General features: G+C 47.3%; 1 protein-coding gene and 1 pseudogene across 1 annotated transcript in view; both read left to right on the top strand.

Annotated features, from left to right (window-relative positions):
• LOC146835350 (uncharacterized) overlaps nucleotides 1-13,870 on the top strand; it is a 648,392-nt gene that overhangs the window by 24,051 nt on the left and 610,471 nt on the right. The gene's annotated exons all lie outside the window — the stretch shown is intronic.
• On the top strand, nucleotides 4,861-7,731 carry LOC146835352 (uncharacterized; annotated as a pseudogene).

Genomic DNA, 13,870 nt, shown 5'->3' with positions numbered 1-13,870 from the left:
ACTGAGAGGGAGGAGCTCAGGGATGTTTTATATTTGGTTTTTAAGGATCGACTAGATCCACATATGATGAGCAAGAATGTATGAATGAGGATGCAGCGCAAATAATAAGAAGTTGGTAAACGTGTGAAAAAATGTGATGGTTAAAACTGGCTAGGAGGCATCAAAAACATCTTTTAATCAAAAGATGCCTACTGTTGGGGTTAAAAAAGCAGTGCACCAGCGGTATGGATATGAACCGCTATGGTGTGATATTAAGTGGTCAACATGTTTCAGCCCTAAAAGACCCAAACTGGATCAGGCTTTCGTCAGGACCTTACAACAAAGGCTGCTGCTTGTAATAAAGTGAAAAAGAAACTGAAAAGGATATGTGACCAAAGCGATATCAATGGCCGCTATCAACGACTGCTGATACCTGTAATGGAAAGGAAATAACACACATCAGGTATATACCAATATGTATCAGCAATGTAAGTATGCACAGAAAAAGGATCTGCATGATCAATAATTCAAAAGAAGTCAACACCTTACCCGCCAAGGCTGGGTACAGGACCTCGCCTCTACCTGGCAACCGCTCAGGAGGGAAGCAACGTTCTACAAAAAACATATTCGCAATTTGTAGAGTGCGAGTGTGAAAAGATAAAAACTCACAAAAACATGATCGTCTCTTAGTTAAAGTAACGGCTTGTATCGATCCTGGGAGACTAACTGTGTGTATGGAGCTATTAATTTCAATAGAAAGGAGGGGTTCCCATATAGAAGATAAACATATAAGTGTTTTCAATGTTCATCACAATAGATTTGGTCAGAAGAGCTATATGTCATGAGACTGATACTCAAGCAACCCTTCTCCCCCAATCGTGAGTAGAAGGTGCAAAAGCACTGTAACAACTGTGCTAATGATGGTTAAAGACCACTGTGACCACCTAGTATCTAAGCATGGTTCACTAGTCATCGGGAAGTGTAGGGAGGAAAAAATAAAATAAAATAAACTCAACTAGCACTAAACACAATATTCGTCATATTTGTAAAGAAATGCATAATGGAACCATAGTGTTAGTGAAAGGCGGTTAAACGCACTAAATCACTATCTACAAAGATGGCCCAACAACCAACAGCCAACACGATTTCGTGGGACCTAGAACAACCTAGTAACATAGTGAAGAGTCAAGCGGGCATCAATGCACTCACCTATCCGTCGGTACTGCTAGACCTGGAGAGCCTGCTGCCGGAGGTGAGTGCTGCCCGAGAAACACGCTCTTAAATACCCCTCATAATCCTTCCTAAATTGGCATCCGGTGAGGCTCAAGATGCGTAGTAGCGCATGCCCAATAGTGCCGATGTTAGTGCGCATGTGCGGGGCATGAACACTACATTCAGCGCATGCGCCACACTAGCACCCACGCATTACGCCGGATAGGAGGTACTGCGCATGTGCGCACGGATGATGCGTAATAAAAATGAAGGGCGCGTATTATTCAAGCCCGGCAGAGTGGCACTAACTCTATACCTCTGTGCAAAAGAGCCTTGCCCTATAACTGAAGGGCCTCATGTGGAAATAAATGGTCCTAAAAAGGGCTAAAGTAAACAAACAGGCTAATCGTATGAAGAGTAGTATAGGAACACAAATAGAAGGTTTCGTGTATTATGTATACCATACTCAAAACAAGATAACCTTATATTGGGAGTCACACTGTCTGCAGGGTTGCATCAGGACATGGTTCTGTAAAGAGTTATGGTTATATAAAGAGACCACGGGAATATCATCGTTAAGACCAGACTGATGGGTGTCTAGTCTGTAAACCCAACGCTGTTCTTTCTTGAACAGAAAGGTAGAAACATCTGTCAAATGTGCAGGAATGAAAGGATGTTCTAGCACTGTCCATTTGAGGTCTTGGGGAGTATGGCGTGCAGTCACAAAATGTTGCGTTAGTTTAGTAGAAGTTTTCTTGCAACGAACAGTACTCTTGTGTTCTAAAATGCGTGTTTTTACTCTCCGTGTTGTCATTCCAACGTACCGGAGTGGACAGGGGCAAGTGATAAGGTAGATTAAATTGCTACTGTTACAGTTTGTGTGATTAGTCAGGATCCACGGTCTCGATGTGCCAATGTCAATCTCAGTGGTGTGTGCAGTGTGTGCACATGCAGCACAGCTACCGCAGGGAAAATGACCACGTACAGCCGGTAGACCCCACAATGTATCTTGGTGGTTCGTGGTGGTCTCAAATGGGGGAGTGCCAATGAGTCTATCCCTGATGTTGGTACTGCGTTTGAAAGCAAACAGAGGACGTGGTAGAGGTGTTGTTCCAATGTTTAATATCTTCCAATTCGTCAAAATGCATTTCTTAATCTGATTGGAGAAACTGCAAAAGGTGTTGACACAGGTCAGCCTATTCACCGCCTCTTTGGGGCTTTTAGGTTTAAGCAACGCAGCCCTATTGTTGTTCGCCGCACGTTTTAAAGATTTTTTCATCAATTTCTTGGGATAGTGTCTGGTTACAAGCTGATTCATTAGTGCTTTGGCGTGTTCATGATATTTATCCATCATTGAACAGTTCCTCCTGAGGTGTAAAAATTGCCCGAAGGGCAAATTTTGACGCAAAGATTAAGGATGGAAACTGTCAAACAACAAAAGTGAGTTTTTAGCCATGGGTTTCTTGTAGAGTTCGGTACTGAAGCCTCCCTCAGCCGGAAAAATCAAGACATCAAGGAAAGGCAAACGTACTTTACTGAACTCACACGTGAACCTAAGATAGGCATTACGGGTGTTCAACCAGCCCTGGAAGTCGTTGATGGAAGACATCGACCCTGTCCATATGACAAAGACGTCATCAATATAGCGTCTCCAACATCGTATGTGGTGTCTGTATGGATTAAGAGTGCCCAGAATGTGTTCTTGTTCAAAGCTATGCACATAGAGGTTCTCTAAACTTGGAGCGAACACACTGCCCATAGAAGTGCCGGACACTTGTAAGAACAGCTGTTCCTCAAACTTAAAAAAATTCTCTTTCATAGCAATCCGAGCACAATTCATAATGAAAGATACTGGAGTGATAGAATCAGAGCTTCAATCTTGGATAGGGTCTCATCCTGAGGAATGCAAGTATACAGCGATTCCACATCAAAAGATGTGGAATCGCTGTATACTTGCATTCCTCAGGATGAGACCCTATCCAAGATTGAAGCTTTGCTTTTAGAGAAAGTTCCTGATTCTATCAGTTGATTCTATAAAGTAAAAAAAAAAAAAAGAGAAACCAAGTGGTGTCCTTGAAGCGACGTTGCGCTCAGTTCTAAACGTAACCATTTGCAATGTAATAGTCTCGCATGTACGCGAGTTTCAGCTATTGACATTGTAAATGACAATGCCTTTTATTTATGTATTAAAAAACAAAAATGATAGACATTGTCATTTACAATGCCAATAGCTTAAACTTCCGTAAATGTGAGACCTATTGCATTGCAAATGCTTGTCTGTTTACCTCCCTGTGAATTCTGCTCCTTGGCCTGCACACAAATGTCAGCTCCGTGGAGCACAGCTTCACAGATGTGTTTCACCATCTGTAGCAGCAGAGTACAACCCAGTCCAACAAGGAGTCCATTGTGTGTCTCCTGTACCTCTTTCCACTTATACTTCTAGCAGGATTTCATGGCAGACTTTTCTCGTGGAGCCATGCCGATTTTGTTGCACTTTAAAAAAAAAAAAGGGGGGGGGGGGTTAGTGTGTGTTCTGTTTGACTTCTGGTTAATAATCCCATATAGTTTAGACACGAGAGAGAGAGAGAGAGAGAGAGAGAGAGAGAGAGAGAGAGAGAGAGTGTGTGTGTGTGTGTGTGTGTGTGTGTGACAGCATTAAACGTGTTCGCCAATTCGCAGGCGCAGTACCATCTACTGTCACTGGAGGGCAGACTGCCTGACAACAACCAGCTATTTTTTAGGGGGTAATTTGCATACCCAGAAGCCACCACAGAGCCACGATCACTTTCGTTTCATTGCAATGAGTAAAAACAGCCTTTTTAAGCATTAAGAATCAGAAATATGTTTATGTGTATACATGTTTTGGTAATATTGCATTACATTTATTCATGTCATTAATTTGTTTAGTCGCCGTTACTTTCATGTAATATGAAGAACCAGAAAGCTATTGAAACGAAACGCTCCACAGAGCAAGTCGTGGATCATTGCACTTTGTGTAGTTATGATAAGCGACTGTTAATACAATTGTTGGAGGATCTGCTTGAGATCCACTTGATAGTAAAGTAACACAGAAGAATTAGAAAGCTCAGCGGTCACGTGGTGTACCGATCAATTGTAGTTCACTTGGTGGTCCCTAGAGGGAGGACGCTCTGCTTGGATGTAATGGCGATATCATTGCTCACCCTAAACGTCAGAAGCATGAAGGATCAGGTCAGGCGGGTCGGCACGTTGCGCTTCCTGGCCACCCAGAACCGAGATATCTGCCTTCTGCAGGAAAGCGGGATTCCGTACGCCAAGTCGTACAGCCAGCTTGAACGGCAGTGGACGCACGGGCCATCTTTCTGGTCTGGAGGAAACGATTGCAAATCGTCTGGAGTGGCCATTCTGATCAAGGGAAGGCATTTCACCGTGGACAAAGTCACCGAGCAGGTCAAAGGCAGAGTGCTGGCCGTGGACGGCTCGTGGGCTGGTGAGCCCGTTAGGCTCATCAATGTCTATGCCCTCCCAGAGAAGAATGAGCGACTTGAGACGTTCAGGGTGCTCAGGATGCAACTCGTGACCTCCAGAACCATTCTGATGGGTGGTGATTTCAACTGCATAGTAGAGCTGGATGGACGCAGTGGGTCTGGCTCTGCAGGGATGGATGTGACGTCCAGGCTGTTGGTGGAGATGATAGGCGAGGCGTCCCTCCATGATGCCATCGGGTGCATGGGACCGAACGCCAGGAACTTTTCCTGGAGTAGGCCGGACGGATCCGTGCGTTCACGGATCGACTTCCTATTCACCTCCCCAACAGTAAAGCCTGGGCGAAGCTCCATGGTCGCCGTCCACTTCTCTGACCACAGAGCAGTCAGTTTCGAGGGGGAACTTACAGGGAAGTTCCCCGCCGGACCAGGATCGTGGAAACTGAACTGCTCTTTGCTGGAAAACGAGGAGTTAGTGGCGAACCTCAGAACCGCGTACATAGAGTGGAGGGACATGAAGGACCTCTTTCACTCCGCCAGCGAGTGGTGGGAATGGGTGAAGAACAGGTTCCGAAGCTTCTTCCAGGATGCAAGCAGAGCTGCTGCACGGGAAAAGAAGAGGACGTTCAGGACACTGCAGAGCAAACTGCAGCAACTGTACGAACTCGAGCTGGAGGGATGGGACATGGGTGACGACTTGGAGGAAACCCAAAAGGAGCTCGCAGAGCACTTTAGGGAGGAATCATCTTCCGGACCAGAACCGAGAACCTAGAGAGGGACGAGAAATGCAACTCGTTCTTCTTCAAGAAACTTCACTCGACCCACACACCGCTGGTTGAGCTTCGGGACTCGGAGGGCAACCTCCAAGGGGAGAAGGAGGAAGTCATGAAAGTCGTAACTGACTTTTACGGCGAACTCTACTCACCAAAGTTGTCAGAGAGAGAACAGGCGAACAGTTTCCTAGGAAGCATCTCGAAGACACTGGGTCCGGAAGAGAGAGAGGGCCTGAACGCGCCCTTCACCCTGGAAGAGCTGCCATTGGCCGCCACGACCTCCAAGAAAGGCAAGACACCCGGGAATGACGGCCTCCCAGTGGAACTTTATGTCGAACTGTGGGACCTGCCCGGGCCGGACTTGCTGGACCTATACGAGGAAGTGGTGGTCAAGGGTAGTTTGCCGCAATCCCTGCGTGAGGGTATGATAACACTCTTGTACAAACAGAAGGGAGGGACGGGAAGACCTCAAGAACTGGAGGCCCATCTCTCTCCTCAATGTGGACTACAAGATTCTCGCAAAAGTGATGGCCAACCGCCTAAAGAAAGTGATAGAGAAGATAGTCCACCCTGACCAGTCCTGTGGGATACCGGGACAGCAGATCGCGGACAGTCTGGCCCTGGTCCGGGACACGATCGAGTACGTCAAGGGCCGCAAGGTCCCAACGGCCTTGGTCAGCCTGGACCAGGAAAAGGCGTTCAACCGCGTCTCCCATGAGTTCATGGACCGGACACTCAGAGCGCTGGGACTGGGCGACTTCTTCTGTGACGTGGTGAAAACAATGTATAGGGACATCTCCAGCACGGCATTGGTAAATGGCTGGAGAACCGACCCGTTCCCCGTTCTGTCAGGGGTAAGACAGGGCTGCCCGCTCTCCCCCCTTCTGTTCATCTGCGTGATCGAACTCCTCACCGAACGCATCCGGCAAAACAGGGACATCAGAGGAGTGAGGATACCAGGGAGCGGAGGACAAGGAGAAGTAAAGTGCTCCCTCTACATGGACGACGTCTCCGTATTCTGCGCAGATGGACCGTCTGTAAAGGAGCTAGAGAGGACTTGTATCGAGTTTGGAAAAGCGTCTGGAGCAAAGATCAACAGCGCCAAGTCAGAAACCCTGCTCCTCGGACACTGGACCCCCACCAGAGACCCACTGCCATTCCCCATCAAGCAGGACTTCCTGAAGATCCTTGGAGTCTGGTTCGGCGGAGACGGGGCAGCGGAGAAGACCTGGGAAGAATGACTAGCAAAGACAAGGCAGAAGCTGGGACTCTGGAGCCTCCGGAAGCTGACGATCGAAGGGAAGTCTTTGGTCCTGCGGAACGAGACCCTGCCAGTACTCCAGTACGTCGCTCAAGTATGGCCAGTGCAGACCAGAACAGCTAAGGCCATCATGAGAACGATCTTCTACTTCATCTGGAGCTCGAAGATGGACAGAGTGAAGAGAGCGGTGATGTTCAAGACCCACGACAAGGGAGGCAAAGGAGTGCCAGACATCGCCACCATTCTGAGAGGGACCTTCGTGTGCCACTGCGTGAGGAACACCCTGAGGTCCAAAGATGAGAGTCACGCCGGCTTTCTGATGGCACGCTTCTTCCTACTGCCAACATGGAGGCGCCTTGGATGGGCAGAGTGGGTGAGTGCCGTCCCATACAACTGGGAGACCCCGTGGTTCTACAAGGAAGTGAAGAAGTTTGTGCGAGAGCATGACTGCGTGGCAGTTCGCCCCGTCATGTGGACTCCAAAACTTCTCCAACGCCTGATACGCGCAAGAGAGATCAGTGAACCAATCGGCGCCCTCCCCTCAGCCACAGCAGACCACGTATGGGGAAACGTCGCATCCAAGCACCTGACGAACCAACACAAGGACATCGCCTGGATGGCCATCCAAGGTGGACTTCCCGTGAGAGCCTTCATGCACGCAAGGGGGCTCAACCGATACAAGTCCTGCCCGAGAGGATGCACCGTGGACGAGACGACATATCATCTCTTCTGGGAGTGCGCGTACGCGCAGGACCTGCTGAAGGCCCTAGGCACGGAGCTTAGGGCCTGGATACCTACGACCTGCATCACCGCTGACTCTGTGATGTATGGACTGTTCCCAGGGACACATGCACTAGGGGACCTCCAGGGTTGCTGGAGGCTCCTGTGCTGCTTTAAAGATGTTCTCTTGTTTTCCAGAAACCGCCTGGTAGTAGGGAAAAAGGAAACATCGACCCTGGCATGCCGTAAGATGATCCACAGCCTCCTGCGAGACTACGCAGCACTGGACAGATCAGATGGAGACAGCGACGACGAAACCTGAGGACCCAAAGGGGTCCCCTTGTACCCTTACACGGGGAGGGGCCCTGGAAGGCTCAGGCAACGACGGCGAAGACAGCGGACCCAAAAGAGCCCCCAAACCCTTAAAAGAGGGAGGGGCCCTGGAGGGGCCACTAAACTGTTTTTCTTTTTTTCTTCCCTTCAATCCAGGAACCAGTCTGGCAACAGGAGAGAGGAGAGGAAAGATGAAGACAGGTGGAGTAAATGTAAAAATTTACTGTATGTATTTGACTAACGTGACCTTTTCCCTTCACAGGTTAAAGGTCAACGGGATAGCTTGCGCACTTGTTGCCAAGTTTGTTACCAACGACTGACGAGCAACAAGGGTGTTGTGGAAGGTGACGATTGATGTATCTGAACCAGAAATGACACCCTGACAAAGAAAAAAAAAAAAAAAAGCGACTCTGTTAATACAATTGTTGGAGGATCTGCTTGAGATCCACTTGATAGTAGAGTAATACAGAAGAATTAGAAAGCTCAGCGGTCACGTGGCGTTGGAATCTTAACTAGAACATGCATTTGCTTTACAACAGCTTGTTGAAGTATTTGTACCGATCAATTGTAGTTCACTTGGTGGTCGCTAGAGGGAGGACGCTCTGCTTGGATGTAATCATTGCACGTTGTGTGGCAATGAAACACGCCAGCACGATGACGGAAACGTCATACGTTTTTAGTGGCTGGACGGCTGGACTGCGGGGCGGCTCAGCCATACCGACTCACGGCCAGGCTGACGACCTCAGCCGAAGGGCGGGCCCGAACGGCATGGCTGGAAGCCGAAGTCGTCCGTCCCCCTGTCTGGCAAACCCCTCCTAGGTCTGACCGGCTCATGGCTGACTGGCTAATGGCTGACTGCGGGCTGGTCCCCCGCAGTTCGGCTGGGCTGGTTGGCTGCTGGAGTGAGGGCGGAGCTGGACAGACCGGGGAGGCTGAAAAGATAAGCCGTGCCTAGTACCCCCTGGGCTAGTAGGCCGAGTGAGTTGGCCGGGACGGGAGGCTAGGCTGGCTGGTGTGGCAGGCTGGGTCGACCGGCTGACTGAGGGCTTGATGGGTAGATCCAGAAAAATAAATAATAATCAACTCATGTTATTGTAATTTTTGGAGGATCTGATTGAGATCCACTTGATAGTAAAGTAAGACAGAAGAGCTAGCAAGCTCTGCGTTCATGTGGCGTTGCTATCTCTAGTATATTTGAACATGCATTTGCAATGCAATAGAGCTCGCATTTATGCGAGTTTGAGCTACTGCTATTGTAAAAGGCAATGCCTTTTTTATGTTTTTGTTTTTAAATCATAAATAAGGCTCGCGCTGACGTCATTGGAGGTTTCCCCTTTGTTCTCCGTCGCGCAGGAAGCCATTTGCTTCCTGCGCGTCGGAGAGGAAAGGTGAGTTTTGGGGCTGGGGAGGGGGGTATTTCGTGATCGGTGGGTTAGTTAGGGTGGGGGGAGGACAAAGGTATTTAGATAAGGCTGGGCTTGCTGTAGTTATTTCGTTTAGTTGCTTCCCTGTGAAATGGATCCGAAAAATGCAAAACGCTCTTCCGAGATCGGAGAGGAAAGGTGAGTTTTGGGGCTTGGGAGGGGGGGATTTCGTGATCGGTGGGTTAGTTAGGGTGGGGGGAGGACAAAGGTATTCAGATAAGGCTGGGCTTGCTGTAGTTATTTCGTTTTGTTGCTTCCCTGTGAAATGGATCCAAAAAATGCAAAACGCTCTTCCGAGAAATGCCCTGCTTCTGAAATGTTCTATTCCAAAGTGCAGCAGGAGAGAAATAGAAGGTTTTAAATGTGAAAAATACATACATAACTAAATAAAGCAAGACAGAGGGGTTGCAAAGTGGCCAGATTGGTTTTATTTACATCCAAATACACCAGCATCACAGAGTTTGCCAGTGAAGCGCTACTTTCGTTTTCTCGTCTTTCTTTGAACAGCAGTGTTGTCCCCAGGTGGGAAAGTTTACCATTCCTGGAGGTACTGCAATACCTGGTTGATGGGTGGATTGAAAAACACAATGTGTACCATGGCTCTGTGTTTATGGATGTGGTCTTTTTATACCATACTGCTTACGTTTTGTAAGGATATAAGCAATGGACAGTGAAACGGTTCCCTTCAGGGCCCTCTAGTCATGTCCATAACTTTTCAGGTGAAACCACTCACTGATTTCTGAATAGTGAGTGAGAAATCGGGTAACCATGTTATTTCTGCTTACATTTCACATGCTTTGCATTCCCTATGAGTGGTTGCTTTTATTTATTTTTTAGGCAGCATATTACTCCTATCAAGTGCATAATTTGAATTGAGCCACATCCAAGTGTTTATAGCGGGCACAATTAGGTTATAGCTGAAGGCAGTGTGAGTTTCTCTCAGTGGGCAAGTATGGTGTTCAGTGAGGATGTGACACTATGGCCAGAGCTGTCGAATTTGGAACTGGGGAACCGGGTTCAGCCTTCATGACCAGTCCACCACACCACTGTACTGAGGGAGCACATTCCCATGCTAGACCGTAGAAGGCCCCACTAGACCTTAGAAGGCTTGATGTCTTAGCACAAGCAGGTGTAGCCTAATGGTGTCAATTGTGGGTTATCCTTGAAGGCCTGTCAACCACAATCCATACTGAAGTTCATCTCCAGTCTTGCGGGCAGGCCTACGAAGCAGCACACCCTAGAGCAACAGTGATCCAGTCGCTGTGACTCTGTCACTGAGGTCATATGAACCTTGAGCAGGTTAGGGCGATGCGAACGTTGTGACCTCACTGGGTACCTATTTCGGGTGGGTGTGTAGTGTTTGCAAGTATATTATGGTTTGAAAAAAACTTGCTGCCTCCTTCCTGGCCTCCAGCAATTTTCAGAAACAATTAAAATGTCATGATAACTTTGGTGATTAATGTTCTTCCTAGAGAGAGATGGAGTTTTGTGTAGTGGAAGGGTTGACTCCTGGAAAGATAGCACAGAGGGTTAATGTGCCTGCTGCAAAGAACATGTACCATGCAGATCACAAAGTGCACTGCTTTAATGTGGGGACTGAAGAACCGGGCTGAGTTAAGCCTGGCGGCGCAGGGTACGCCTGAAATCTTCTGAGTTCGCCTTCCAAATGTACAGAGACACGGAACACTCTGTTGGCATAGGAACTTCAATTTATTAGCTGCAGCTAGGTACAGTTGTCCTAGAAGTACATCAGTGGTAGGTTCTCAGGAGACTGCCACTTCAATCCGTGGCTCACAGTCTTTTGTAGCGCTTGAATCCCCTAAAGCAACAACCCCCTCAATGTGCAATAAAACGAACAAATCATCCACTAGAAAACATTCTTTGTACAAGATACAGGATAATGGGTAATAGAAATTCCTTCCCTAGGGTCGTGTTCTCTACCTGACCCTATAGGTCAGGTGGCATGGGCATTCCTTAGTTAAATTAATTTACAACAGGACATGTTTGTGTGTTGCAGATGGTGATTCATAAAACAATTGAGAGGCAGAGAAGGATCACCAAGGGCCAATAGATGGTTATCTCTGGGATTAGTTGCTTCGAGCCGGGTCTCAGAATGTACTTTGCTCAGAGAGACAGGAAAAGGTCGTGTAACATGTACAGAGTATGAACGAAACGCTACGAAGGTTGTCGGTGCCTGAGTGAGGGCAACAGCGTAATGGTGTCAATGCGCAAGATGGGGCAATATTAAATTTCCTCAGACCCTCCTTTTGCCATTACTCAGGCAAAAAACCGAGAGGCTGTTGTTAATCAGAATCGACTTCAATAGCCATGAAATCTACAAGCTGTTGTTGCAGCATTATCTTCGTTTTCTCTGCTTTCTGGGATACCGAATTTGGAACACACAGGGTGGTGCAGAGCCCGCATATAGCGGGACCACATTGTAGACAAAGGCAACATGAAAAGAGAATAGCCAAAGTCGCTCCGACAAATGTAAGAATCTTCAATCCCCATATAGACAGTAGTCCCCCAAACCATCCCATCAGAGACCAATTCCCTTCATCATGGTGAACAGACTCAGCGATCTTATGTAGTTTAGAGATGGCTTGGTATACTGTAGGGGCGTTGTCTGGAATAAAAATGCAACAGCTAGATCCGATCAATCTGCATACGTCCCCACGGTCAGCAAGGATAATATCTAATACCATCCTGTTCTGAAGCATGACAAGGCGGTCAGCAACGAGTTCTGCAGTGAGGTTACTCAAAGCTCCAGCTGTTTCATTGACAGTGGCTTCTACAACTCAAATTAGTTGTCTTATGTCTCTACTGTTGGCTATTGGGCCCCAGAATAGAAGGAGTCCTTTTAAGACATCCCCGACTCCTTGTCCTGACGTATCCTGGTCAGACACCACCCTTCTTTTCTGTAAATGATGCTTGGCATATGCTATATATGTAGGGGGCAACAACCAAGCGATATAACAAGTGCCTCTCCAATTACCAGGTAGAGAAGTGTAAGCCTTATTTCCACACACGAAGTATGTATTACGTGAGGGAACCATGCGAGGCCAATCTGTCCCATTCAAGGTCACAATATGTTGGCAATTGCTTGTACCTTTATATTCTAACCCTCCTTTCCTAATACAGAATGGTGCTTGTCCAGGTAACACTAGAAAAGTTTGTTCTTTTCGAGAGGTTTTATTAGAGGGTAGGAAATACAAATCCGTAGATCTGGTTTGGCGATCAACATATTCTGACTTCTCACTATTCGTCCCATATATCCTTTTTCTGTCCTGCCAACATAAATGGTATAGATGTACTCCCAAGCTCCTTACTTCTCGGGTATCGCCATCTCCAGAAAATACCCAACTGGCACTCAACTCCCACCATGCACTACAAGAGCCATTAAATGTAAAAGGAAGGGTAATGTATGGTATTCCAGTATTCACCGAACTTGGCAGAAGACCACAAACCCAACAGTTCGTCGCATTAGTAGCCAATTGATGTTGGTGTAGCATGGAAACAAATGTGTTGTTACTTGTTACGGAATTCACTCCTTCTTGACTCAACATGAGGTGGTAGAGCGACATGTGTATGCATTTCAACGGTAACTTTGGGAATAGGCTGCGTAAAAATTACATGTTGTCCCCATCCTATGCAAGACAATATAATACACATTAAAATCAATATTATTAAAGCCACTACAAAACGATTATGCAATAATTTACAATGCTTCGTGCTCATTGTTTGTATCTTGTCCATTCCCTTTTGAACAGTCATTTCCAGCTCTAAATATTGCCCGTGATGGGAGGTTGCTTCACTCAGCTGTGATTGTCTGTAGTTCTTTTATTTTCCTACAAGTCCCACAGGCCTAGAGCCACACCTTGGGTCACAATTCTGAGACTACGATCACAGCCCTGCAACATGTGGAAATCGGGATAAAGACAAAGTCAACGAGGCACTATTGAGGTATTTTTGTTTAGTCTGGGCCTCAAATCGTACCTCTGGGAACCAGGTACAGTCTGTTCTTGGAAAAGGAGATGTGGTTTAGTAGTGTCCAATTTCACTGCCGGTGGTATAGCTGTTTGGAGGACCATGTCGTCGTCCTTTTCTGCTCTGGCAAAGTCTAGGCGTGCATCGCTAAATAGTCCAAATCTTGGTATTCTTTCGCTTTCAGAATCGCTAATTCGTTTATGAACCCACTCATCATAAGGCAATGGTAGGGGCACTTTCTTGCAATGTACCCCATGTACCCAGTTCTTTTTTGCCGACCACCTTCACTGCAGTACGCGTCATTAGAAGTACTTGACGAGGTTCTCTCCAGCGAGGTTCCAAGTTCCTCGACCTCTGGAAGTTTTTAACGCAGACCCAGTCTCCTGGCCGTATGGTGTGACCAGGATCCGTTGAAGCCTGAGGCAAAGTATCTTATACCTGTTGGTGAAGGACACGTAACTTAGTGGTGAGATCATGCAAATAGTCAATCAACAATGGGTGTTCTAACTCTGAGTATTTCTTTGGCCTTGGGACTCCCCAAACATTTGCAGGGCGTCCAAAGACAACCTCATAAGGACTAAGCCCCATACGGGAATGGGTGGTTGTTCTGGTGGATAAGAGAGCCAAGGGCAAGGCATCAGGCCAGGCAAGACCCGTGCTGGCTTGTATTTTCGCAAGTTTAAGCTTAAGGGTGCCATTATAGCATTCCACCAAACC

Source organism: Triturus cristatus, chromosome 4_2, assembly GCF_964204655.1.
Source record: "Triturus cristatus chromosome 4_2, aTriCri1.1, whole genome shotgun sequence".
NCBI classification, from domain to species: Eukaryota; Metazoa; Chordata; class Amphibia; order Caudata; family Salamandridae; genus Triturus; species Triturus cristatus.
This window is presented reverse-complemented; position numbering and strand designations above follow the sequence as displayed.